A 22,334-nucleotide genomic window follows, 5' to 3' on the forward strand; every position below is an offset into this window, starting at 1 on the left:
CAGCTCAAGTTGACCCTGCTGGAGCGGTTGGCTTGGACTGAAGGATCCCAGGAGGTCCCTCCCAACCCCAACGATTCTGAGATTCTGAGAACAGATAAGAGCACAATGCCTCCCATAAAAAGAGAAAAAAAATCTTACTTGAAACGTGCTGTGACAGAAAGTGGTGTACGCGTATTTTGTTTTTCGTTCCCGTGGCTGGTTGAGCCTTACTGAAAGGCAAGGTAAACAACATCCACTGCTCTTCCCTGCTCCACCAAGCTAAGCTAGTCACCTCACCGTAGAAGGCTACCAGCTTGGTTAAGCATGACTTCTCCTTTGTAAATCCATGCTTACTACTCCCAACCACCTTCCTGGGCTAGCTATGTTTGGAAACTACTTCCAGGACGTTTTGCTCTATCATCTTCCCAGGGACTGAGGAGAGGCTGGCCATCCTGCGAGTTCCCTGGACCCTCCTTCTTTCCCTCCTTGTTCCTCTGGCCTGTGTGGAGACAGAAGAGGTTGAGGTGTGTCCTGAGCCACTTCAGAACCTTGCAAGTTCTTTTCAGGCAACTCTCTTCTCAAAACAAAGGCTTACTTGGGGGCACACATCGAGCTGCTCACACTCAGAAACTCTGACCATTGTTGGGCTGGCCGACGAGGATGGGATTCGAACCCACGCGTGCAGAGCACAATGGATTAGCAGTCCATCGCCTTCACCACTCGGCCACCTCGTCAGCATGCTGATGCTGCTCCTGCCACTGCTGCCGCTGCCACTGCTCCTGCTGCTCCTGCTCCTGTTCCTGCTCCGGCTCCAGCTCCTTGCTCCTGCTCCTGCTCCTGACTCCTACACCTTTTTACGCGGTTTGACACGGGAGAGAAGGAGCCAGCCTCCAGCTTTCGCCTTTTGGGGCTGCCTCCACTCTCCCGACAGCTGGGCTGAGCTCCGGGGACCTTTGGGAAATAGGTCTCAGCGTTCACATCAGAAAATGACTGAACAGCAGAGAGAGCCCCCCGCTCCTTCCCGGGAAGGAACACGGGAGAGTGAACCCGGAGTGGCTCAGCGCCTCCAAAGGACTTGAGCCTGACTTTGAGATCGATTTGTCGCCAGCCACGTTCCCCTCGCATTCTGGAAGGATACCACCAGCTCATATGGACAGGGGTCACTCACACTTGACTTGGTGGAGTTTCCACCAGGACAGAGCACGTGCCTCACGCTTGGCCGTGGCACCTCTGTGCCGTTCCCCCTCGTGCTCACCCAGGATCCCATCACAGGCTGCTTCTCTCCCAGCACAGCTAACAGTCAGGAATGAAGAGGGAGCCGAGGGGCACCGGCCCCACTGCACACAACTCCTCTTTTTACCTGCCAGAGCTCCAGTGCTGCAGAGAGTTGAAACCACTGCGCTGGTCCCCTGAGCCCAGACCTCTCTGTGCCTTGAAGGTCACACCTTGAGCTGGGGGAAATGGTGCAGAGGCCAGGCTTGCTGCCCCTGGTGGATAACAGAAAGGTGGGTACGGGATTGCGCACCGTGGGATGGACACCGACGGCAGGGCCCTGGGAGCCTCTCTTTCTCCTCCGCCCGGTTAATTCCTGTCCTGGACAAAGGGGAGCGGTGCACAGCCTTGGGGGCTGGGACCAGAACCACTTGCACCCCGGACACTCCGAGTAGTTTCTCCAGCCCCAGCCCACCCCATGGGCCTGTAAGTGCGGAGACATGTGAACAAGGCTCTGCCACACTCCTTCCCCAGACTGCTGGCACTCCCCGCTGTGGATGCAAAAAATTCCTGGGATTCCCTTTCTGGGTTCTTAACAAAGACTTCCCTAACAAAGTAGCCAGGGCCATCATTGGCTCTCATTAATGCAGCGGTGTGTTGAGTCCCTGCTCTAATCAGTGCAGCACAGGGACATTCAACAGAAAATTCGGGCTTCCTTCATACTGTGTTTTGTGCCTGTCGAGGCGTGCCGATGAGTAATGGGGCTCCTTCCGCAAGAGCTCTCACCCCAAACCGGCCTTGTCACCATTGCTACGGGATGTCAGGGGCGAAAGACGAGGCGCTCTCGAGGCCAGGAACTACGGAGAAACCCGTAGTTCTACCAAGGGAGGAACTCTTTTGGGCACTCAGCCGGCTGGGATTGGAGAAGAGGGGAGAACGAAACATGACTCTCTTGCAAAGCTGATGCCCAATGTCTTTAATGAGAAAAATCACAGGAAGATGGAAGAGGCGAGAGCTTAAGCAATGCCTTTTGGAGGCTGAGTAAAGCTCAGAGAAGTGCTGCCGTCCAAAGGAAAACCTCCACGCCAGGGGTGCTGCTTTTCCTTTTCCCCTTCAAGGCTCTGGCAAGTCATGCATCACCTAGACCCATTGGCACGGAAGGAAGGAGGAGGCATCGCATGGGGAGCATAAGGCGAAGCAGAGCAAGGCGGGGAAAGAGAGGGGCTTCCCTGGGAAGAGTCGGAAGGCCAGCGTGGGCCCCTTCCTCCAGGCGGAGCGGTTGGGAGCTCGGCTCCTCTGCAGACCATGGCCGCGCTCTCCGGGCTGGCTCCAGGGCTTTCCTGGCGGCTCCTGGCGCTCGACCGACCACGGGCCGGCAATCCACGGGCTTCAGCATAAGAGATTGCCCCGTCCCAGAGGCCCGCAGAGCCCACGGCCCAGACCGGACCACCCAAAGCCCCCCAGCCCCAGGGAGCCCCCAGAAGCGATGGGCACACTGCCAGCGCTGAGAGAGCTCCCCACGGCAGCTGACGCGGTGGACCCCACGGCTGTGCTCTGAGGGAAGGAGCTGAGGATTGGGCCCGGCAGCGTCACCAGGACTGGCGGGGGCTGGATCGCAACGCTGGAGTCGGCGCACCGGGTGACGCACGGCTCGTTGCAGCTGTTGGCAAGCGGGGTTGGGCCGCAGGCAGCTGGCAGGCACGGGCTGTAGCACGACATGTCTCGCGGAGGGAGGCGACCCTGCAAGACCGGGAGGGAGCAGAGGGCGTTAGCTGTCGAGCCCTTTCAGACCCGCAGCTCGGCTCCTCTGAGGACAGGCAGCGCCTGGGAGCTCAGCGGAGAGAGATTTGCGATGGGGCACGAGTCAAGGAAGCTCCTCGTCATGCCAGGAACGCAAAAGGAGCATTGCTGAACTGCGGATGGTGGAGGAAGTGGCCGGCCATTGCTTAGGGAGTGCTGGCCGTACGTCCTGAGCCTTGGAAAGAACGACGTCTGGCAAAGAAACCAACCAATGCCCTGTTTCTCGTCCTAGACCATTCACCGAGGACAAGGGAGGCAAAATGCATGCAGCCCTCTCCACAAAAACTGTCCTGCCAAGCGAGGAGACAAGAGGCAAAATGAATTGGGACTTACCAACTTCACAGAGCAGAGGAAGGCACGACAGAGGAGCTGGGAGTCGGGCACACTTTTATACTGCGGCCCAGAGCCCCAGGGGAGCTGAAAAATGGCACAAACATGAAGCGTGTTGAGAAACAGCAATTTTGGCTCCTCAGAGCTCTGCTGGTAGATGAAAGACACGCCTCCTTTGCCTGAAACGCTTGGCTCCCTTTTCATGCCGGGTAGCACTCAAGTGATTTTGTTGATAGCAATTATGTTTCTTCCCCAGACCAGCACTCGTTTGAGGTGTCATTCCAGTTGCTGGTGAAGCCTCGCAGCAGATTCAGGCCATGAGCAGGAGTTGTGCGCGCCCCGCCCTTCCCGGGGAACGTGGCCACCACTTACATCGGACTTTGCCTGTGGAGCACACCTGAAGGCCACTCAGAAGGGTCTCTCTCTGACTGGCTGAGGCCGACCCTGAGCAACACCAGCGCCTGCAGGCTATGGAGTTGCTCAGAGCCCAGGGGAGCCTCTGCGGGATGGCTGTTCTGCTGAGGGACAGAGAACCGAGGAGACTCAGACCCCCGCGGGGTGATTGGAAGGCGATGGTCATACAAGGCCCTCCTGCGGTCTGCAGAGAAACCCCGTTGTGCGCAGGGATGTGTGTCCACTCAGGCCATTGCTGGAGTGGATCAGGCTACTCGGTGGCAGATCTCTGCTCCCCTCAGGCCTCGGAGACGCACACACTTTCCAGCCGTGCAAAGGGAGCCCCGCAGTTCAGCTGCTGTCTGCAGTCAGGAAAGGCCAGAGTGTTTTCTCTGGGAACTGCACAGCCCTTGCCTTGCCTGCCACGACTTTACTCGTTGCTCTCCTGAGGAGAAGCAACGGCTCAACGTGGCCCTGCAGAGCCGTGAAGGAGCCTGCTGACTCGTGCCTGAAAGTGAGCCATCGCCAAGTGGGCCTGTCTGCTTCGGCGCAGTCTTCCCAAACAACAGTCATCTTTGCATCATTGCCGGCTGGCTTGTTCAGGTCACTGACCCAGAGGGTCTGGCTTGTTTTCCCTGGCTCATCCCTGGCAGGGATGGATTGGCACATTCGGGTCCCTTTAATTGCAAGGTGGCACCAGCAGACCACCTCGGAGTCACCTGTGAGTCACCAAAAAGTGCCAAGGCAGTATGAGAGACCTCAGCCCCACCTCGGTGCAAATCATCCACGTGCTAGCATCGGGGGCTCCGGGGGACAAGGATTCAGACGTGCAGAGGACCCTAGGCGCAACCTCACGTCCGCATTCCTGCAGAAATGCAGCTTTTTGTACAGCGTTGTCATGGCTGTTAGCATCTTGCCCAACCACTTGGTGACTCCTTGAGATCCTGTCATGCTCCTTGGTGAAACAGCTGCCAGAGAAGGACAGCACGGACGTGCCCCGACGTTCCCGCTCCCGGACGTTTCTGGAGCACAGACCAAACTGAGGAAAGTTGCCGCCCCTATGTGTCCAGGACCTGGGGAGCCTGCTTTTTTGACGGACCGTTGTGACAGACCACCGGACTCAGTGGCTGCAGCCGCTGAGTGGCACCAGGTGGTGCTCCCTGCTACCCTACGAGGCATAGAGGAGACTGTGCCGGTCTGGAAAGGTCTGGGGCAGCTCAAAGGCCAGGCGCGTGTCGCCAGCCCTGAGAGCTGCCTGGAAAAAGCCTCCCACTGCCCGTGCTTCTTGGGAAGATGGGCCATGCTCTCACCCGAGCGGCCGTGCCGTTTGGGGAAGGGTCTTGGAAGGGGGATGTTGCCTTGTCCTGCAAAGGATTGAGGGCTCTGTCTCCCTTCTGCCGTTGTTTCCAGCAGGGCTGTGCTCTGGGGCTGTCGTGCCATCCTGCCGGGACGGTCGACCCAGTGCCACAGCTCACAGCAGAAACGTGCTCCCTCCGTACAGGCCGAAACAGGTCCCAGGAGTCAGTATGGCGCCAGCGTGGGAGGCAGCCCCTCGTGCCGCTCTTCCAGGTGGAACTGGAAGTGCACTGACAAAGCAGCCAGTGATGCTCCCTCCTGAAAGGCTATGAGGCTCTGTGAGGAACTTGCGAGGCACTCGACCCCCAGCATGTTCTCAACTGAAGGGTGGGGAAGTGGCTGCCTGTCTCTTCCGGCCCCCAAAGACCCGAGATGTGGCCCTTTGAGACATGGCCCAGCCCCGCAGAAGAGGCACGGGTTGCCCACAGCAGTCTCCGCGGAGGAAGCTGCCAGCACGAACCAGCCCCGAGGGAAGCTCCCCAAATGGGACGACCTGCCCTATGGCTGCTCTGCTCCCGGCTGGTGCACTAACGGATTAGCGCTCGAACTACTATTGTGCACCAGCAAGTGCCAAAGGCCGCGGTGGGTAAAGAGAGAACTTCTCCTCCTCCTCCTCCTCCTCCTCCTCCTCCTCCTCCTCCTCCTCCTCCTCCTCCTCCTCCTCCTCCTCCTCCTTCTTCTTCTTCTTCTTCTTCTTCTTCCTCCTCCTCCTCTTCTTCTTCTTCTTCTTCTTCTTCTTCTTCTTCTTCTTGAAGAACAGCCTTGCTGCTCCTCCCTCTCTGCTCTCCCTTCTGGCAATTGAGAGGTCGTGCAAAGAGGAGCAGAGGCCAGGACAGACACTCTGCTCCTCACGTAGCCTCCTTTGCCACCAGACAGGAGCGTGACACAGCCCGTCACAGCTCCACCACAGCAGGCGGTGAGTACCGTCGCTGGGCTGCTCTCCTCCTTGGCCTGCCATCCTGCCCCGCTGCTGAGTGCGGGAAGGGTGGGGAGGCATTCCTCTACCGCAATGAGGAGCCTGGCATTTGCTGCGCCTGAGCAAAGCTGAGGCAGCGGGAGAGGGCGCATGCATCCACCTGCCCCAGCAGGCGTGTGGTAACACCTGAGGGCAGGAAGCGGACAGCACAGGCCCATCCTTGCTCCGCAAGACGCCTTCTGCTTTGAACTGCAGCCACAAGAGGGCGTGTCCTTCTCAGGACTTTTCACAAGGCAACCAGCCTTGCGAAAAGTGAAAAGCACCCTCAGTCAAATGCCTGTGAGTTCACTCCTCAGCCACTTTGACCTTGCACCCTTGGCACTGACTGCCTGCCCTCTTTGAGAATGAGAATTTTGAGAATGACAATGGACTGATTTCCGTAGAACAAGACCTCCCCCCGCCCCGCCCCCCTCCCCCTTTTTTCCTTTGTTTTGAGGCCACCACAGAGCTACCTGGCCACCTCTGGGAATGGTCCCAGTGCCCCCATCCCTTCACACAGTGGCCCGTCTCTCCATCTCAGAGAGGGTCCTTCTCTGGCGTTCACCTTCCAACCACCTCTGGGGATCTGAGTCCCCTCCTTTCCGTGTCCCTCGGCCGGACAGGCATCCAGCCGGGGCTTGGCCGATTGCTGAGCCCTTCCACGGCCCTGTGGGGCCTTGTGTTTCTCAGGGTCAGCCTCAGCCCTTCAGCAGGAGACCCACGTGAGTGGCCTTCGTCAGGAGGGCTCCACAGCTGAAGGCCTGGCTGAGAGTGGTAGTCACGTTCCCCAGCAAGGATGGGCACAACCCACATGCAGGGCCTGGAGCTACTGAAACCCGTTCCTGGGACCTGGCATGGGACCTCAGATGACCGTTGCTTTGAGGAGCCAGCGTCTAATGCATCACCGTGCTCTCACCCAATAGGGAAATGCAAGCCAGACCTTTCAGATGAAAGAGACAAGTTCTTCATCTCCTGGCTGTGCTTTGCAAGCCTCAAATTGCTCTTTGTTTACGTGCTTCACAAAGAAGGTGTGTTTCAGGTCTCCTCAGGCACTAGCTCACCAGATAAAAAGCCTGTGCCACTCCAGGCCCTTCCATCCACATCTCTTCCCTTGCTCTCCGCGGTGAACTTGGTAAGTCTGAACTCACTCCTTCTCTTCCTGCTGGTGGGATTTCTGTCAGGGGGACTGCTTCCCTTCTGTGCATGCTCCCTCTGGTACGTGGTCCAGGCTTGAAAATACACTGTGCTGCCCTCTTCCGGGAGGTGCGTTGGTGAGGGAAGAGGGAAGGCTTTGTTCCCTTCCGAGAGGGAGTCAGTCAGTTGGGCTCTTCTGTAGCAGGGCCTCTGCTGACGTCTGAGGCTGGACGTCCAGTACCGTCTGACCGGTCACCAGGTGCTTCCTCCCCCATCCACAGTGCAGCGACCTGCCTTGGCCACTCCTGGCACGGAAAGGAACTTCCCAGGGAGATCTGACCCTACCCACGCAACTGTTCGCTCTCAGAGGAGCCGAGCTGCGGGTCTGAAAGGGCTCGACAGCTAACGCCCTCTGCTCCCTCCCGGTCTTGCAGGGTCGCCTCCCTCCGCGAGACATGTCGTGCTACAGCCCGTGCCTGCCAGCTGCCTGCGGCCCAACCCCGCTTGCCAACAGCTGCAACGAGCCGTGCGTCACCCGGTGCGCCGACTCCAGCGTTGCGATCCAGCCCCCGCCAGTCCTGGTGACGCTGCCGGGCCCAATCCTCAGCTCCTTCCCTCAGAGCACAGCCGTGGGGTCCACCGCGTCAGCTGCCGTGGGGAGCTCTCTCAGCGCTGGCAGTGTGCCCATCGCTTCTGGGGGCTCCCTGGGGCTGGGGGGCTTTGGGTGGTCCGGTCTGGGCCGTGGGCTCTGCGGGCCTCTGGGACGGGGCAATCTCTTATGCTGAAGCCCGTGGATTGCCGGCCCGTGGTCGGTCGAGCGCCAGGAGCCGCCAGGAAAGCCCTGGAGCCAGCCCGGAGAGCGCGGCCATGGTCTGCAGAGGAGCCGAGCTCCCAACCGCTCCGCCTGGAGGAAGGGGCCCGCGCTGGCCTTCCGACTCTTCCCAGGGAAGCCCCTCTCTTTCCCCGCCTTGCTCTGCTTCGCCTTATGCTCCCCATGCGATGCCTCCTCCTTCCTTCCGTGCCAATGGGTCTAGGTGATGCATGACTTGCCAGAGCCTTGAAGGGGAAAAGGAAAAGCAGCACCCCTGGCGTGGAGGTTTTCCTTTGGACGGCAGCACTTCTCTGAGCTTTACTCAGCCTCCAAAAGGCATTGCTTAAGCTCTCGCCTCTTCCATCTTCCTGTGATTTTTCTCATTAAAGACATTGGGCATCAGCTTTGCAAGAGAGTCATGTTTCGTTCTCCCCTCTTCTCCAATCCCAGCCGGCTGAGTGCCCAAAAGAGTTCCTCCCTTGGTAGAACTACAGGTTTCTCCGTAGTTCCTGGCCTCGAGAGCTCCTCGTCTTTCGCCCCTGACATCCCGTAGCAATGGTGACAAGGCCGGTTTGGGGTGAGAGCTCTTGCGGAAGGAGCCCCATTACTCATCGGCACGCCTCGACAGGCACAAAACACAGTATGAAGGAAGCCCGAATTTTCTGTTGAATGTCCCTGTGCTGCACTGATTAGAGCAGGGACTCAACACACCGCTGCATTAATGAGAGCCAATGATGGCCCTGGCTACTTTGTTAGGGAAGTCTTTGTTAAGAACCCAGAAAGGGAATCCCAGGAATTTTTTGCATCCACAGCGGGGAGTGCCAGCAGTCTGGGGAAGGAGTGTGGCAGAGCCTTGTTCACATGTCTCCGCACTTACAGGCCCATGGGGTGGGCTGGGGCTGGAGAAACTACTCGGAGTGTCCGGGGTGCAAGTGGTTCTGGTCCCAGCCCCCAAGGCTGTGCACCGCTCCCCTTTGTCCAGGACAGGAATTAACCGGGCGGAGGAGAAAGAGAGGCTCCCAGGGCCCTGCCGTCGGTGTCCATCCCACGGTGCGCAATCCCGTACCCACCTTTCTGTTATCCACCAGGGGCAGCAAGCCTGGCCTCTGCACCATTTCCCCCAGCTCAAGGTGTGACCTTCAAGGCACAGAGAGGTCTGGGCTCAGGGGACCAGCGCAGTGGTTTCAACTCTCTGCAGCACTGGAGCTCTGGCAGGTAAAAAGAGGAGTTGTGTGCAGTGGGGCCGGTGCCCCTCGGCTCCCTCTTCATTCCTGACTGTTAGCTGTGCTGGGAGAGAAGCAGCCTGTGATGGGATCCTGGGTGAGCACGAGGGGGAACGGCACAGAGGTGCCACGGCCAAGCGTGAGGCACGTGCTCTGTCCTGGTGGAAACTCCACCAAGTCAAGTGTGAGTGACCCCTGTCCATATGAGCTGGTGGTATCCTTCCAGAATGCGAGGGGAACGTGGCTGGCGACAAATCGATCTCAAAGTCAGGCTCAAGTCCTTTGGAGGCGCTGAGCCACTCCGGGTTCACTCTCCCGTGTTCCTTCCCGGGAAGGAGCGGGGGGCTCTCTCTGCTGTTCAGTCATTTTCTGATGTGAACGCTGAGACCTATTTCCCAAAGGTCCCCGGAGCTCAGCCCAGCTGTCGGGAGAGTGGAGGCAGCCCCAAAAGGCGAAAGCTGGAGGCTGGCTCCTTCTCTCCCGTGTCAAACCGCGTAAAAAGGTGTAGGAGTCAGGAGCAGGAGCAGGAGCAAGGAGCTGGAGCCGGAGCAGGAACAGGAGCAGGAGCAGCAGGAGCAGTGGCAGCGGCAGCAGTGGCAGGAGCAGCATCAGCATGCTGACGAGGTGGCCGAGTGGTGAAGGCGATGGACTGCTAATCCATTGTGCTCTGCACGCGTGGGTTCGAATCCCATCCTCGTCGGCCAGCCCAACAATGGTCAGAGTTTCTGAGTGTGAGCAGCTCGATGTGTGCCCCCAAGTAAGCCTTTGTTTTGAGAAGAGAGTTGCCTGAAAAGAACTTGCAAGGTTCTGAAGTGGCTCAGGACACACCTCAACCTCTTCTGTCTCCACACAGGCCAGAGGAACAAGGAGGGAAAGAAGGAGGGTCCAGGGAACTCGCAGGACGGCCAGCCTCTCCTCAGTCCCTGGGAAGATGATAGAGCAAAACGTCCTGGAAGTAGTTTCCAAACATAGCTAGCCCAGGAAGGTGGTTGGGAGTAGTAAGCATGGATTTACAAAGGAGAAGTCATGCTTAACCAAGCTGGTAGCCTTCTACGGTGAGGTGACTAGCTTAGCTTGGTGGAGCAGGGAAGAGCAGTGGATGTTGTTTACCTTGCCTTTCAGTAAGGCTCAACCAGCCACGGGAACGAAAAACAAAATACGCGTACACCACTTTCTGTCACAGCACGTTTCAAGTAAGATTTTTTTTCTCTTTTTATGGGAGGCATTGTGCTCTTATCTGTTCTCAGAATCTCAGAATCGTTGGGGTTGGGAGGGACCTCCTGGGATCCTTCAGTCCAAGCCAACCGCTCCAGCAGGGTCAACTTGAGCTGGTTGCTTAGCACATAGCCCAGCTGGGTTTTGAGTATCTCCAAGGATGGAGACTCCACAACCTCTCTGGGCAACCTGGTCCGCTGTTTGACCCGCCTCACAGTAAGAAAGTGGTTTCTTGCCTTGAGATGGAATTTCATGTGGTTTAATCTGTGCCCATTGCCTCTTGCGCTGCCGGTTGGTACTACTGAGAAGAGTGTGGCTCCCTCTTCATTGCCTTCCATCAGGTATGGGAAGAATCCCAGCTCTCACAGCCTCCCCTCATACTTCAGACACACCGAGCCCTTAGCCAGTTTTGTGACAAAGCAGGGATCTGCAGGGAAGACCCGTGTGGAGGCCGGAGTAGCCAGCAGCCAGCCCATGCCACCAAGGGATGTGCTGTCCCGGGTGCTCAGGAGCGACTTGGCAGGGGTCAGGGGGGACAGGGACGATCCAGCGTGGTTATGAAAGGCACAGAGGTGGCTGGAACCGCTTCCTGCCCACACGACCTCCCCTCTCTTACACACGTTTGCGCTTCTGCCTCTCTGGCCACCTGCCTTGCTCTCCCAGTCCCTGGACGTTTCCTGGGGATATCCCTTCCCCACGACCGCGGGGCTCTTGCTCTCCCCACCTTGCTCTCCTCTGGGCACGCTTCCCAGTAGTTTTGCAACTTCTAAGGATGCCTCGTGGCTCATGGTGATCAGCACCTGTGAGCAGCGTGCCTGGACGCGCCAGCGTGCAAACAAGATGTGAGAAGAGGAGAGTGGGCTTTGGCCAAGGGGCTCAGAGCTCAGAATGCTGCTGACCCCACCCCCCTACGCAACACCCCACCCCCCCCCACCCCCCGCCAGCCTCGCATATCCCTAAGGCCTGCGAGCCAGGTAGAGGGGACCACTGCCCCCGCTGCCAGCCCAGTTGGGTCTGAATCCAGAGGGAGAGTCTGTGGGAGATGAGAAAGGGGCTGCCTGCTGCGGAGAGGTCAGCTTCTTCATCGGCACCTTAACCTCACCTGGACAGCCTCAGGGAAGAGAAGAAGAGCAGAACTCTTTCTCATCGACAGACGAGCTTGGCGGTTTGGACAGACCAGAAGGATCCCTTTCTGTTTGGTGGCTGCTGAGCCCAGGAGCCCAGCAGAGCTCAGGCTGCCACAGCTCCATGCCCCTAGGCCCAGCCAGCAGCGAGGCTGAGCATGCCTCCCAGGAGGCACACACACCCCTCCACCAATCCATGTGTACAACCCGTAGACACACGGCCGACCACACCGCCCAACAAAGGGCACTGAGAGCCTCATCCAGGTCCCCTTTCTGGCCAGGCAAGCATCCTCAACAGCAAACGATGCCTGAGTGACAGCCATGTTCTCCCATCTTCCCTCTACTTTTGCCACGTTCCTTCCTCCCGGTTCCAGCCTGGACCCTCCCTCCCTCCACCTCTGGTTCCTCCCGCAAAACATCCCATGCTGAGTCTCGTGCTGTCCTGTGATGCTCTTCCCCTGCACTCATCACAGTTTTCCAGTACTTAGAGGCCGCTGCAAAGAGGACGGAGACTCTCTCTTAACAAAGAGACGCATGGAGAGGACAGGGAGCACCTGGGAGGGGTTTCACCTTGATGTAAGAAAGACATTTTCTACAGTGAGGACAACCATTCGCTGCAACGGCCTCCCCAGGGACATGCTAGAGTCCCCATGACCGGAGGTTTTCAAGATGCCATTGGACAGGATGCTAGATAATCCCATGCAGGCTCCCTTTCCCGCAAAAGGTTGGACCGGATGGTCTTTTGAGGTCCCTTCCAATCAGGGCGATTCTATGATTGTATGACTATTTGGGAGAAACCCGTAGTTCTACCAAGGGAGGAACTCTTTTGGGCACTCAGCCGGCTGGGATTGGAGAAGAGGGGAGAACGAAACATGACTCTCTTGCAAAGCTGATGCCCAATGTCTTTAATGAGAAAAATCACAGGAAGATGGAAGAGGCGAGAGCTTAAGCAATGCCTTTTGGAGGCTGAGTAAAGCTCAGAGAAGTGCTGCCGTCCAAAGGAAAACCTCCACGCCAGGGGTGCTGCTTTTCCTTTTCCCCTTCAAGGCTCTGGCAAGTCATGCATCACCTAGACCCATTGGCACGGAGGAAGGAGGAGGCATCGCATGGGGAGCATAAGGCGAAGCAGAGCAAGGCGGGGAAAGAGAGGGGCTTCCCTGGGAAGAGTCGGAAGGCCAGCGTGGGCCCCTTCCTCCAGGCGGAGCGGTTGGGAGCTCGGCTCCTCTGCAGACCATGGCCGCGCTCTCCGGGCTGGCTCCAGGGCTTTCCTGGCGGCTCCTGGCGCTCGACCGACCACGGGCCGGCAATCCACGGGCTTCAGCATAAGAGATTGCCCCGTCCCAGAGGCCCGCAGAGCCCACGGCCCAGACCGGACCACCCAAAGCCCCCCAGCCCCAGGGAGCCCCCAGAAGCGATGGGCACACTGCCAGCGCTGAGAGAGCTCCCCACGGCAGCTGACGCGGTGGACCCCACGGCTGTGCTCTGAGGGAAGGAGCTGAGGATTGGGCCCGGCAGCGTCACCAGGACTGGCGGGGGCTGGATCGCAACGCTGGAGTCGGCGCACCGGGTGACGCACGGCTCGTTGCAGCTGTTGGCAAGCGGGGTTGGGCCGCAGGCAGCTGGCAGGCACGGGCTGTAGCACGACATGTCTCGCGGAGGGAGGCGACCCTGCAAGACCGGGAGGGAGCAGAGGGCGTTAGCTGTCGAGCCCTTTCAGACCCGCAGCTCGGCTCCTCTGAGAGCGAACAGTTGCGTGGGTAGGGTCAGATCTCCCTGGGAAGTTCCTTTCCGTGCCAGGAGTGGCCAAGGCAGGTCGCTGCACTGTGGATGGGGGAGGAAGCACCTGGTGACCGGTCAGACGGTACTGGACGTCCAGCCTCAGACGTCAGCAGAGGCCCTGCTACAGAAGAGCCCAACTGACTGACTCCCTCTCGGAAGGGAACAAAGCCTTCCCTCTTCCCTCACCAACGCACCTCCCGGAAGAGGGCAGCACAGTGTATTTTCAAGCCTGGACCACGTACCAGAGGGAGCATGCACAGAAGGGAAGCAGTCCCCCTGACAGAAATCCCACCAGCAGGAAGAGAAGGAGTGAGTTCAGACTTACCAAGTTCACCGCGGAGAGCAAGGGAAGAGATGTGGATGGAAGGGCCTGGAGTGGCACAGGCTTTTTATCTGGTGAGCTAGTGCCTGAGGAGACCTGAAACACACCTTCTTTGTGAAGCACGTAAACAAAGAGCAATTTGAGGCTTGCAAAGCACAGCCAGGAGATGAAGAACTTGTCTCTTTCATCTGAAAGGTCTGGCTTGCATTTCCCTATTGGGTGAGAGCACGGTGATGCATTAGACGCTGGCTCCTCAAAGCAACGGTCATCTGAGGTCCCATGCCAGGTCCCAGGAACGGGTTTCAGTAGCTCCAGGCCCTGCATGTGGGTTGTGCCCATCCTTGCTGGGGAACGTGACTACCACTCTCAGCCAGGCCTTCAGCTGTGGAGCCCTCCTGACGAAGGCCACTCACGTGGGTCTCCTGCTGAAGGGCTGAGGCTGACCCTGAGAAACACAAGGCCCCACAGGGCCGTGGAAGGGCTCAGCAATCGGCCAAGCCCCGGCTGGATGCCTGTCCGGCCGAGGGACACGGAAAGGAGGGGACTCAGATCCCCAGAGGTGGTTGGAAGGTGAACGCCAGAGAAGGACCCTCTCTGAGATGGAGAGACGGGCCACTGTGTGAAGGGATGGGGGCACTGGGACCATTCCCAGAGGTGGCCAGGTAGCTCTGTGGTGGCCTCAAAACAAAGGAAAAAAGGGGGAGGGGGGCGGGGCGGGGGGAGGTCTTGTTCTACGGAAATCAGTCCATTGTCATTCTCAAAATTCTCATTCTCAAAGAGGGCAGGCAGTCAGTGCCAAGGGTGCAAGGTCAAAGTGGCTGAGGAGTGAACTCACAGGCATTTGACTGAGGGTGCTTTTCACTTTTCGCAAGGCTGGTTGCCTTGTGAAAAGTCCTGAGAAGGACACGCCCTCTTGTGGCTGCAGTTCAAAGCAGAAGGCGTCTTGCGGAGCAAGGATGGGCCTGTGCTGTCCGCTTCCTGCCCTCAGGTGTTACCACACGCCTGCTGGGGCAGGTGGATGCATGCGCCCTCTCCCGCTGCCTCAGCTTTGCTCAGGCGCAGCAAATGCCAGGCTCCTCATTGCGGTAGAGGAATGCCTCCCCACCCTTCCCGCACTCAGCAGCGGGGCAGGATGGCAGGCCAAGGAGGAGAGCAGCCCAGCGACGGTACTCACCGCCTGCTGTGGTGGAGCTGTGACGGGCTGTGTCACGCTCCTGTCTGGTGGCAAAGGAGGCTACGTGAGGAGCAGAGTGTCTGTCCTGGCCTCTGCTCCTCTTTGCATGACCTCTCAATTGCCAGAAGGGAGAGCAGAGAGGGAGGAGCAGCAAGGCTGTTCTTCAAGAAGAAGAAGAAGAAGAAGAAGAAGAAGAAGAAGAAGAAGAAGAGGAGGAGGAGGAAGAAGAAGAAGAAGAAGCAGAAGGAGGAGGAGGAGGAGGAGGAGGAGGAGGAGGAGGAGGAGGAGGAGGAGGAGGAGGAGGAGGAGAAGTTCTCTCTTTACCCACCGCGGCCTTTGGCACTTGCTGGTGCACAATAGTAGTTCGAGCGCTAATCCGTTAGTGCACCAGCCGGGAGCAGAGCAGCCATAGGGCAGGTCGTCCCATTTGGGGAGCTTCCCTCGGGGCTGGTTCGTGCTGGCAGCTTCCTCCGCGGAGACTGCTGTGGGCAACCCGTGCCTCTTCTGCGGGGCTGGGCCATGTCTCAAAGGGCCACATCTCGGGTCTTTGGGGGCCGGAAGAGACAGGCAGCCACTTCCCCACCCTTCAGTTGAGAACATGCTGGGGGTCGAGTGCCTCGCAAGTTCCTCACAGAGCCTCATAGCCTTTCAGGAGGGAGCATCACTGGCTGCTTTGTCAGTGCACTTCCAGTTCCACCTGGAAGAGCGGCACGAGGGGCTGCCTCCCACGCTGGCGCCATACTGACTCCTGGGACCTGTTTCGGCCTGTACGGAGGGAGCACGTTTCTGCTGTGAGCTGTGGCACTGGGTCGACCGTCCCGGCAGGATGGCACGACAGCCCCAGAGCACAGCCCTGCTGGAAACAACGGCAGAAGGGAGACAGAGCCCTCAATCCTTTGCAGGACAAGGCAACATCCCCCTTCCAAGACCCTTCCCCAAACGGCACGGCCGCTCGGGTGAGAGCATGGCCCATCTTCCCAAGAAGCACGGGCAGTGGGAGGCTTTTTCCAGGCAGCTCTCAGGGCTGGCGACACGCGCCTGGCCTTTGAGCTGCCCCAGACCTTTCCAGACCGGCACAGTCTCCTCTATGCCTCGTAGGGTAGCAGGGAGCACCACCTGGTGCCACTCAGCGGCTGCAGCCACTGAGTCCGGTGGTCTGTCACAACGGTCCGTCAAAAAAGCAGGCTCCCCAGGTCCTGGACACATAGGGGCGGCAACTTTCCTCAGTTTGGTCTGTGCTCCAGAAACGTCCGGGAGCGGGAACGTCGGGGCACGTCCGTGCTGTCCTTCTCTGGCAGCTGTTTCACCAAGGAGCATGACAGGATCTCAAGGAGTCACCAAGTGGTTGGGCAAGATGCTAACAGCCATGACAACGCTGTACAAAAAGCTGCATTTCTGCAGGAATGCGGACGTGAGGTTGCGCCTAGGGTCCTCTGCACGTCTGAATCCTTGTCCCCCGGAGCCCCCGATGCTAGCACGTGGATGATTTGCACCGAGGTGGGGCTGAGGTCTCTCATACTGCCTTGGCACTTTTTGGTGACTCACAGGTGACTCCGAGGTGGTCTGCTGGTGCCACCTTGCAATTAAAGGGACCCGAATGTGCCAATCCATCCCTGCCAGGGATGAGCCAGGGAAAACAAGCCAGACCCTCTGGGTCAGTGACCTGAACAAGCCAGCCGGCAATGATGCAAAGATGACTGTTGTTTGGGAAGACTGCGCCGAAGCAGACAGGCCCACTTGGCGATGGCTCACTTTCAGGCACGAGTCAGCAGGCTCCTTCACGGCTCTGCAGGGCCACGTTGAGCCGTTGCTTCTCCTCGGGAGAGCAACGAGTAAAGTCGTGGCAGGCAAGGCAAGGGCTGTGCAGTTCCCAGAGAAAACACTCTGGCCTTTCCTGACTGCAGACAGCAGCTGAACTGCGGGGCTCCCTTTGCACGGCTGGAAAGTGTGTGCGTCTCCGAGGCCTGAGGGGAGCAGAGATCTGCCACCGAGTAGCCTGATCCACTCCAGCAATGGCCTGAGTGGACACACATCCCTGCGCACAACGGGGTTTCTCTGCAGACCGCAGGAGGGCCTTGTATGACCATCGCCTTCCAATCACCCCGCGGGGGTCTGAGTCTCCTCGGTTCTCTGTCCCTCAGCAGAACAGCCATCCCGCAGAGGCTCCCCTGGGCTCTGAGCAACTCCATAGCCTGCAGGCGCTGGTGTTGCTCAGGGTCGGCCTCAGCCAGTCAGAGAGAGACCCTTCTGAGTGGCCTTCAGGTGTGCTCCACAGGCAAAGTCCGATGTAAGTGGTGGCCACGTTCCCCGGGAAGGGCGGGGCGCGCACAACTCCTGCTCATGGCCTGAATCTGCTGCGAGGCTTCACCAGCAACTGGAATGACACCTCAAACGAGTGCTGGTCTGGGGAAGAAACATAATTGCTATCAACAAAATCACTTGAGTGCTACCCGGCATGAAAAGGGAGCCAAGCGTTTCAGGCAAAGGAGGCGTGTCTTTCATCTACCAGCAGAGCTCTGAGGAGCCAAAATTGCTGTTTCTCAACACGCTTCATGTTTGTGCCATTTTTCAGCTCCCCTGGGGCTCTGGGCCGCAGTATAAAAGTGTGCCCGACTCCCAGCTCCTCTGTCGTGCCTTCCTCTGCTCTGTGAAGTTGGTAAGTCCCAATTCATTTTGCCTCTTGTCTCCTCGCTTGGCAGGACAGTTTTTGTGGAGAGGGCTGCATGCATTTTGCCTCCCTTGTCCTCGGTGAATGGTCTAGGACGTGAAACAGGGCATTGGTTGGTTTCTTTGCCAGACGTCGTTCTTTCCAAGGCTCAGGACGTACGGCCAGCACTCCCTAAGCAATGGCCGGCCACTTCCTCCACCATCCGCAGTTCAGCAATGCTCCTTTTGCGTTCCTGGCATGACGAGGAGCTTCCTTGACTCGTGCCCCATCGCAAATCTCTCTCCGCTGAGCTCCCAGGCGCTGCCTGTCCTCAGAGGAGCCGAGCTGCGGGTCTGAAAGGGCTCGACAGCTAACGCCCTCTGCTCCCTCCCGGTCTTGCAGGGTCGCCTCCCTCCGCGAGACATGTCGTGCTACAGCCCGTGCCTGCCAGCTGCCTGCGGCCCAACCCCGCTTGCCAACAGCTGCAACGAGCCGTGCGTCACCCGGTGCGCCGACTCCAGCGTTGCGATCCAGCCCCCGCCAGTCCTGGTGACGCTGCCGGGCCCAATCCTCAGCTCCTTCCCTCAGAGCACAGCCGTGGGGTCCACCGCGTCAGCTGCCGTGGGGAGCTCTCTCAGCGCTGGCAGTGTGCCCATCGCTTCTGGGGGCTCCCTGGGGCTGGGGGGCTTTGGGTGGTCCGGTCTGGGCCGTGGGCTCTGCGGGCCTCTGGGACGGGGCAATCTCTTATGCTGAAGCCCGTGGATTGCCGGCCCGTGGTCGGTCGAGCGCCAGGAGCCGCCAGGAAAGCCCTGGAGCCAGCCCGGAGAGCGCGGCCATGGTCTGCAGAGGAGCCGAGCTCCCAACCGCTCCGCCTGGAGGAAGGGGCCCGCGCTGGCCTTCCGACTCTTCCCAGGGAAGCCCCTCTCTTTCCCCGCCTTGCTCTGCTTCGCCTTATGCTCCCCATGCGATGCCTCCTCCTTCCTTCCGTGCCAATGGGTCTAGGTGATGCATGACTTGCCAGAGCCTTGAAGGGGAAAAGGAAAAGCAGCACCCCTGGCGTGGAGGTTTTCCTTTGGACGGCAGCACTTCTCTGAGCTTTACTCAGCCTCCAAAAGGCATTGCTTAAGCTCTCGCCTCTTCCATCTTCCTGTGATTTTTCTCATTAAAGACATTGGGCATCAGCTTTGCAAGAGAGTCATGTTTCGTTCTCCCCTCTTCTCCAATCCCAGCCGGCTGAGTGCCCAAAAGAGTTCCTCCCTTGGTAGAACTACGGGTTTCTCCGTAGTTCCTGGCCTCGAGAGCGCCTCGTCTTTCGCCCCTGACATCCCGTAGCAATGGTGACAAGGCCGGTTTGGGGTGAGAGCTCTTGCGGAAGGAGCCCCATTACTCATCGGCACGCCTCGACAGGCACAAAACACAGTATGAAGGAAGCCCGAATTTTCTGTTGAATGTCCCTGTGCTGCACTGATTAGAGCAGGGACTCAACACACCGCTGCATTAATGAGAGCCAATGATGGCCCTGGCTACTTTGTTAGGGAAGTCTTTGTTAAGAACCCAGAAAGGGAATCCCAGGAATTTTTTGCATCCACAGCGGGGAGTGCCAGCAGTCTGGGGAAGGAGTGTGGCAGAGCCTTGTTCACATGTCTCCGCACTTACAGGCCCATGGGGTGGGCTGGGGCTGGAGAAACTACTCGGAGTGTCCGGGGTGCAAGTGGTTCTGGTCCCAGCCCCCAAGGCTGTGCACCGCTCCCCTTTGTCCAGGACAGGAATTAACCGGGCGGAGGAGAAAGAGAGGCTCCCAGGGCCCTGCCGTCGGTGTCCATCCCACGGTGCGCAATCCCGTACCCACCTTTCTGTTATCCACCAGGGGCAGCAAGCCTGGCCTCTGCACCATTTCCCCCAGCTCAAGGTGTGACCTTCAAGGCACAGAGAGGTCTGGGCTCAGGGGACCAGCGCAGTGGTTTCAACTCTCTGCAGCACTGGAGCTCTGGCAGGTAAAAAGAGGAGTTGTGTGCAGTGGGGCCGGTGCCCCTCGGCTCCCTCTTCATTCCTGACTGTTAGCTGTGCTGGGAGAGAAGCAGCCTGTGATGGGATCCTGGGTGAGCACGAGGGGGAACGGCACAGAGGCGCCACGGCCAAGCGTGAGGCACGTGCTCTGTCCTGGTGGAAACTCCACCAAGTCAAGTGTGAGTGACCCCTGTCCATATGAGCTGGTGGTATCCTTCCAGAATGCGAGGGGAACGTGGCTGGCGACAAATCGATCTCAAAGTCAGGCTCAAGTCCTTTGGAGGCGCTGAGCCACTCCGGGTTCACTCTCCCGTGTTCCTTCCCGGGAAGGAGCGGGGGGCTCTCTCTGCTGTTCAGTCATTTTCTGATGTGAACGCTGAGACCTATTTCCCAAAGGTCCCCGGAGCTCAGCCCAGCTGTCGGGAGAGTGGAGGCAGCCCCAAAAGGCGAAAGCTGGAGGCTGGCTCCTTCTCTCCCGTGTCAAACCGCGTAAAAAGGTGTAGGAGTCAGGAGCAGGAGCAGGAGCAAGGAGCTGGAGCCGGAGCAGGAACAGGAGCAGGAGCAGCAGGAGCAGTGGCAGCGGCAGCAGTGGCAGGAGCAGCATCAGCATGCTGACGAGGTGGCCGAGTGGTGAAGGCGATGGACTGCTAATCCATTGTGCTCTGCACGCGTGGGTTCGAATCCCATCCTCGTCGGCCAGCCCAACAATGGTCAGAGTTTCTGAGTGTGAGCAGCTCGATGTGTGCCCCCAAGTAAGCCTTTGTTTTGAGAAGAGAGCTGCCTGAAAAGAACTTGCAAGGTTCTGAAGTGGCTCAGGACACACCTCAACCTCTTCTGTCTCCACACAGGCCAGAGGAACAAGGAGGGAAAGAAGGAGGGTCCAGGGAACTCGCAGGACGGCCAGCCTCTCCTCAGTCCCTGGGAAGATGATAGAGCAAAACGTCCTGGAAGTAGTTTCCAAACATAGCTAGCCCAGGAAGGTGGTTGGGAGTAGTAAGCATGGATTTACAAAGGAGAAGTCATGCTTAACCAAGCTGGTAGCCTTCTACGGTGAGGTGACTAGCTTAGCTTGGTGGAGCAGGGAAGAGCAGTGGATGTTGTTTACCTTGCCTTTCAGTAAGGCTCAACCAGCCACGGGAACGAAAAACAAAATACGCGTACACCACTTTCTGTCACAGCACGTTTCAAGTAAGATTTTTTTTCTCTTTTTATGGGAGGCATTGTGCTCTTATCTGTTCTCAGAATCTCAGAATCGTTGGGGTTGGGAGGGACCTCCTGGGATCCTTCAGTCCAAGCCAACCGCTCCAGCAGGGTCAACTTGAGCTGGTTGCTTAGCACATAGCCCAGCTGGGTTTTGAGTATCTCCAAGGATGGAGACTCCACAACCTCTCTGGGCAACCTGGTCCGCTGTTTGACCCGCCTCACAGTAAGAAAGTGGTTTCTTGCCTTGAGATGGAATTTCATGTGGTTTAATCTGTGCCCATTGCCTCTTGCGCTGCCGGTTGGTACTACTGAGAAGAGTGTGGCTCCCTCTTCATTGCCTTCCATCAGGTATGGGAAGAATCCCAGCTCTCACAGCCTCCCCTCATACTTCAGACACACCGAGCCCTTAGCCAGTTTTGTGACAAAGCAGGGATCTGCAGGGAAGACCCGTGTGGAGGCCGGAGTAGCCAGCAGCCAGCCCATGCCACCAAGGGATGTGCTGTCCCGGGTGCTCAGGAGCGACTTGGCAGGGGTCAGGGGGGACAGGGACGATCCAGCGTGGTTATGAAAGGCACAGAGGTGGCTGGAACCGCTTCCTGCCCACACGACCTCCCCTCTCTTACACACGTTTGCGCTTCTGCCTCTCTGGCCACCTGCCTTGCTCTCCCAGTCCCTGGACGTTTCCTGGGGATATCCCTTCCCCACGACCGCGGGGCTCTTGCTCTCCCCACCTTGCTCTCCTCTGGGCACACTTCCCAGTAGTTTTGCAACTTCTAAGGATGCCTCGTGGCTCATGGTGATCAGCACCTGTGAGCAGCGTGCCTGGACGCGCCAGCGTGCAAACAAGATGTGAGAAGAGGAGAGTGGGCTTTGGCCAAGGGGCTCAGAGCTCAGAATGCTGCTGACCCCACCCCCCTACGCAACACCCCACCCCCCCCCACCCCCCGCCAGCCTCGCATATCCCTAAGGCCTGCGAGCCAGGTAGAGGGGACCACTGCCCCCGCTGCCAGCCCAGTTGGGTCTGAATCCAGAGGGAGAGTCTGTGGGAGATGAGAAAGGGGCTGCCTGCTGCGGAGAGGTCAGCTTCTTCATCGGCACCTTAACCTCACCTGGACAGCCTCAGGGAAGAGAAGAAGAGCAGAACTCTTTCTCATCGACAGACGAGCTTGGCGGTTTGGACAGACCAGAAGGATCCCTTTCTGTTTGGTGGCTGCTGAGCCCAGGAGCCCAGCAGAGCTCAGGCTGCCACAGCTCCATGCCCCTAGGCCCAGCCAGCAGCGAGGCTGAGCATGCCTCCCAGGAGGCACACACACCCCTCCACCAATCCATGTGTACAACCCGTAGACACACGGCCGACCACACCGCCCAACAAAGGGCACTGAGAGCCTCATCCAGGTCCCCTTTCTGGCCAGGCAAGCATCCTCAACAGCAAACGATGCCTGAGTGACAGCCATGTTCTCCCATCTTCCCTCTACTTTTGCCACGTTCCTTCCTCCCGGTTCCAGCCTGGACCCTCCCTCCCTCCACCTCTGGTTCCTCCCGCAAAACATCCCATGCTGAGTCTCGTGCTGTCCTGTGATGCTCTTCCCCTGCACTCATCACAGTTTTCCAGTACTTAGAGGCCGCTGCAAAGAGGACGGAGACTCTCTCTTAACAAAGAGACGCATGGA

The 22,334-nt window shown here is 58.5% G+C and overlaps 3 non-coding genes across 3 annotated transcripts; 2 read left to right on the plus strand and 1 right to left on the minus strand.

Moving 5' to 3' along the window:
* Positions 1–631: 631 nt before the first annotated feature.
* Positions 632–713, minus strand: TRNAS-GCU (transfer RNA serine (anticodon GCU)). Its single transcript has one exon. It is a non-coding gene; the product is annotated as a tRNA-Ser (tRNA).
* Positions 714–9,811: 9,098 nt separating this feature from the next.
* On the plus strand, positions 9,812–9,893 carry TRNAS-GCU (transfer RNA serine (anticodon GCU)). The gene has a single exon. It is a non-coding gene; the product is annotated as a tRNA-Ser (tRNA).
* Positions 9,894–20,074: 10,181 nt separating this feature from the next.
* On the plus strand, positions 20,075–20,156 carry TRNAS-GCU (transfer RNA serine (anticodon GCU)). Its single transcript has one exon. It is a non-coding gene; the product is annotated as a tRNA-Ser (tRNA).
* Positions 20,157–22,334: the final 2,178 nt, after the last annotated feature.

Source organism: Pelecanus crispus, chromosome 12 (genome assembly GCF_030463565.1).
Source record: "Pelecanus crispus isolate bPelCri1 chromosome 12, bPelCri1.pri, whole genome shotgun sequence".
Classification (NCBI taxonomy): domain Eukaryota; kingdom Metazoa; phylum Chordata; class Aves; order Pelecaniformes; family Pelecanidae; genus Pelecanus; species Pelecanus crispus.